Consider the following 4,773-nt stretch of genomic DNA (forward strand, 5'->3'; position numbering starts at 1 on the left):
CAGTATTGACTCAGAGCAGCCAGAAGAAGACATGCTTTAAAGCAATGTGTTTTCTAACTCTTTTGGACTATGTCTCATAGACAAAAAAATTTACATAGCAAACCAATATATGCACATTGAAAATGTACTCTCATAATGAACCATTTATCTTGATTTTTTTCCTCCTCCACCTCTAAAAATGCTAGTCATGACTCTCTAAACTTATGACCTAAAGGGCAAGTCAAAGGCTGTCCCCCTTTAGTCAAAGAGGGAAGCCAGGGTCAGCTCAGTTAGGGAAGCAACCAGCACAGAGAAAACCAGGACCTTAATCGAGAAAGAGATGGCAAGGCACAAAGTTTGGGATACAGGTGGTGAGGCCAGGAAGGTTGCTGGGAACCAGTTTTTACAGTGATGGCTGCCCAGCATGGGAGTGGGTTGGTTGGATGGAGATCCGGAAGATGGTGAAAGTCTTTATATGTTAAGTTAAAGATTTCTAGCTTTGTTGCAGAGGTGCTTAGAGGCACTGAAGAGTTTTAAATAGGTGTATCAGTTAGTTACTGCCGACTAACAAAGCACTCCAAAGCTTAGAGACTTAAAAGAACTCCAGATCATTTTTTACAACTCTTTTCACTGGTGAGACAGTTCTGCTGCTCTGGGCTGGGCTCACTATGCACTCGTAGGCAGTGGCAGGTTGGCTGGGCCTGTCTCATCTAATGACGTCCTTGCTGAGGACAACTAGGCTTTTCTATATGCATCTCCCACGTCCCTCAGCAGGCTAGTGTGGGCGTGCTTTTGTGGCACTAGCAAGGGTCCAAGAGAGGACGGAACATGCAAGTGCTTTTTCAAGTCTCTGTTGGCATCAAGTATGTCATTATCCCATTGGCCAAAGCAAGTCACACGCTGAGGCTTAGAGTCAGTGTGGGAAGGCACTATCTGGGGGTGGGGGTACAGAGAGGCATGAAATCAGCCTTCACAGTAAAGAAGGTATGAGGTCAGGTTTATGTCTGAGAAAGATCACATTGGCTGTCTGGATTAGAGGAAGGTATTGCTAAAGGCAAGGAGGCCAGATAGCAGAATATTTTAGTGATCCCACTGAGAGATGATGGGTGTTCAAACAAAGGCAATAAGGTTGGGGAAAAGGGATAGCTGGAATTCTAGGGAGTCAAAAACTCATACTGTCTTCCCTCCTGAGTTCAGAATCAATTGAGAGATGGACATGTGGGTCCAACAGAAGAAAGCCCATCAGAGAATGTGGTTTTAAATCTTCTGCCAGAAGGGCTTTCTCAAACTCTCGGAACTGTTATTCTCCTTCTCTCAGCCTGGGCCTCCAGCCTCGGGACAGAGAAGAAAAGGGGATGAAACCTTACAGTCTTTAGTAGGTTGGCTCTACCCAACCAAGAGATTCAACTGTCAGCCAGGACTTAGAGGGAAAGGCCAGGAACAATACCTAGTTGCAGGGGTCGTGAATGTTTCCTGTAAAGGGCTGGAGGGTAAATATTTTACACTTTGCTGGGCATTTTGTCTCTGTTGCAATTACTCAATTCTGCAAGGAGAGTAGGAAAGCAACTGTGGGCAATACATAAACACATGACTATGGCTGCATCCCAACTTTTTTATGGACTCTGAATTTTGCATTTTCATGTGTCACAAAATATTCATCTTTTGATTTATTTTCAACAATAAAAAAATATTAAAAGCCATTCTTAGCTCGTGGGTTGGATTTGCTTGCCAACCCCTGCCCTAGAGGAAGTCCTTCTGCAAGAAAATATGAATGATTCAAGAGGAAGGTGTTCCTTCTTATGTTAGTCAGGACCTCTGCGAGTGACATATTTAAACTGTGTACCTGTGGAAAATTTTTAAATGGTATTATTTACTTTTACTAAGGTGTGTGTGGGGTTTAGGGAAACTAACAAGGGACACCCAGGGGAGGCAACATTGGGAACGGCTACGATTTTCCAACCTGAGTCGTGAATGGCAAAGGAGAGAGTACATAGCAGACCCAGAGAAAAGAGCTATACTGGAGAGGGCTGCTGGGCAGAAGCCATGGCCATTTGGTGGAGGGTCACATATAACCTGCGTCCATCTCAGGTTACAAATAGTCTGACTTCAGACTCCTGTACTTTGATCCACCTGTGGTGCTTCCCATTAGTCAAATGTTCAGTGGAAACCAGAGGGCAAGGGAGCAGGTTGATAAAACCCATATACCTGGAGGTGAGATTCCAGGCCAGGGGGAAGGTGAAGGATGGAGAGTGGGTCTGAAGAGATGGAGAAGGATGGAGAATGTCCAGCATGTTCCCAAACAGGAACCAACTGAAGGGATGGTAGGGAAGTATGGCTAAGAGAACTATCCCTTCCTCTCAAGGGCCTCAGCTCCTCACCTACAAAATGAGAAGGTAAGATGAAATAATCTTCAAGAGCCAATTCTAACATTTATTGGTTCTATAATAATGCTCTTGACATGCCTCACTGTGCTAAGGAAGGGGGGGGTCTAGAAAAGGAGGGCCTTTCTTCCTTGATTTTTGGCATCAGATCCCGTTCCTTCGAAGGCCCTCATTCCAAGGTTATATACCAGTGTAACCATGACCTAATGAGCTGATGTTGTTGCTACATCATAGGAAATGACTTCTTTGATGAGCAGTTCAAGCCAAGTCGGCGGGGGGGGGGGGGGGGCAAGGTGAGGAAACTGGGAGATGGGCCAGGATGGGAAGCTATTATAATTTATTAGTATCTCCTCTGTGCCAGATACTTTGCATATGGTAGTATGCATATGGTAGTGATCCTTTCCAAAACCATGTGAGGTAGTTTTTATGATCCCCAATTTGCTAGTGAAGAAACAGAATTTCAGAGAGGTTAATTAACTTGCCCAAGGCCGCACAGTTATTTGGGGGCTTATATCTTATAAGATATCTTATATCTTATTTTGGCTTAAATCTGTCATCCTTTTCCCCAGCACATGGATATTTTGGCTCCCAGCTCTCACCAGGTAGGCAAACACCTTTCCAGTCTTCTCACAGGACTTGTGTCCTAACCCAGAATGGCCAGAGAATGGTGGAACCTTCAAAATACCAGATGCATACTGGTCAAACAAAAGACAGCTGAGATGCTCACACAGGTATCTGGGCCCCCAAATCCCCTTCCTTTCTAAGTGTCAGCTTTCTTTTCTCCGGAGATGGTGGGCCAGTGCCTCTTCCCAGCACATTTTTTAAAAATTGAGGCAAAAGTCACATAAAATTAACCATTTTAAAGTGTGCAAGTCAGTGGCATTTAGTACACTCACAATGCTGCAATACTCTGGTTTCTCTTCAGATCACATAAATCTTTCACCTTTTACTAAAGATTTCTGTGGAGAGGAACAATGCTGCACAGTGACCACCTCTATCAAGTTCCAACCTCATAACACATCTTGTCTCATATCTGGTAGATGTTTATCTACCACACCGGACCTTTCATTTTTTGATGCCATGGTCTGAATCAGCCTCATGTACACAGTCTGAGAATATCTTGTCAATATTCCATGCCCTGCATATCTTAGTTGAATGGAATTCCAGATACCCTCTTCCCCATCTCTGCTCTAACACTTTGTTTAATACATTTTTTTAATGTTTATTTTTATTTTTGAGAGAGAGGCGCAGAGAGGGGGGAGACAGAGGATCTGAAGTGGGCTCTGCACTGACAGTGCAGCGGCTTGAACCAGCAAACTGTGAGATCATGATCTGAACTGAAGGCAGATGCTTAGCCAACTAAGCCACCCAGGCGTCCCCTGAACAATGCTTTAAAAGCTGGGTTTGGCATCAGAATCTAGGCCTTCTTCCTGCCATGTACCTTCATTACGCCATTGAATCAAAACAACAAGCTTCACGGTGAACTGGACTCCCTGTCCTATCTTACATTCTTTTCATCCCCTTTTTTGCTGGCTGCACATTGCTCATGTGGATATTAATTTGCATTAAGCTATCGTTAAATTTTCAACGTGCCTCCAAATTTATATGCTATTTCTAAGCAGACTACCACAAATCTGAATATTGAAACTCATTAAATAATTATTTTTTCTAGGGTGGCTTCCACTTTGGAGAACAGTAAATTTTATAAATACAGAAATATGAACTAAGATCTTGGAAATGGAGCTGGATGATATGTGGACACCTTCAGTGCAGAATTATAAAAATATGAACACATAATGGTTTTTAAAATTACAATCTATTAATCAAGAGGTTTACTATTTAAAAAAAATGATCCTACTCTGTTTTGTGTTTTCTGTAAATTATCAAATGGAAAGTAACCCTTCCAGTTATTGTTACAGAATGTTTTAGTCACCAGAAATACTATAAATTAGACCCAATCACCATAGGAAAGTTCTGGATTTTCTGCATTACATCTTTATGCAATTTACATGCTATGCAGATCATGCTTCACTGAATATCATCTAACACATTTATTCTTCTTCAAAATTGGCTAAACACTGCCTTCTTTTCCACTAAATCAGTCCCCCTGCAAAGACAGATGTAAGAGTCCTTGTCAGACACGTGCTGTTGCTTCTTTGCTCCTCTTTGCCAAAATATATACAAGTGGATGATGCCAAAATACCTGTGGGGCGTCATTTTGTCAAAACCTAATTTAACATCTCGATGATGCTCAAGGTGTGTCAGAGGACAGATGAGAGACTGGAGGCCAAGCTTTCTGGAGGCGGAGGGAGGGAATGGAACACCCACATATGGGGACTGAATTCACTTCTATACCTATGACTTTTTTTTTAATGTTTGTGGGAGAAATTAACCCAATCTGGGAATAGCACTT

The 4,773-nt window shown here is 42.7% G+C and overlaps 1 pseudogene; it reads left to right on the plus strand.

Annotated features, from left to right (window-relative positions):
* Positions 1–3,270: 3,270 nt before the first annotated feature.
* Positions 3,271–3,340, plus strand: LOC120243093 (annotated as a pseudogene).
* Positions 3,341–4,773: the final 1,433 nt, after the last annotated feature.

Source organism: Hyaena hyaena, unplaced genomic scaffold (genome assembly GCF_003009895.1).
Source record: "Hyaena hyaena isolate Hyena2069 unplaced genomic scaffold, ASM300989v1 scaffold_330, whole genome shotgun sequence".
NCBI lineage: Eukaryota > Metazoa > Chordata > Mammalia > Carnivora > Hyaenidae > Hyaena > Hyaena hyaena.